This window comes from Solanum stenotomum, chromosome 1 (assembly GCF_019186545.1).
Source record: "Solanum stenotomum isolate F172 chromosome 1, ASM1918654v1, whole genome shotgun sequence".
Taxonomy (NCBI): Eukaryota; Viridiplantae; Streptophyta; class Magnoliopsida; order Solanales; family Solanaceae; genus Solanum; species Solanum stenotomum.
In genome coordinates, this window is record NC_064282.1 from 104,419,080 (window position 1) to 104,419,430 (window position 351).

Below are 351 nucleotides of genomic sequence, written 5' to 3' on the forward strand. Positions count from 1 at the left end.
AATTTTCTACCCGTTTTTGACCTATGTTGCACTTTCCTTGAAAAATTTGTCAACATGTGCTGAGTCCACAAGATAGTGCCATGTAGGCTGAAAAGGGGTAGAAAATTATATATAAAATAAATTCGGGGGAGGGGGGGTAATAAGACCTTAGTAAATGTTAGGTGTGTCTCAGAGATTTTGGGCATAGACTTGGGGGGAGGGGGTACTTATGCATTTTCCCTAATTTTATTCTTCATTCTTTTAAGAAAAAGGGTTACATTCTTAAAGGTGTTTTGCTGAATAATCGATACCATTTCAAGTCTTTTTATTATGTATTGTGTTCAATAATATTAACATTATATTTTTCCAAAA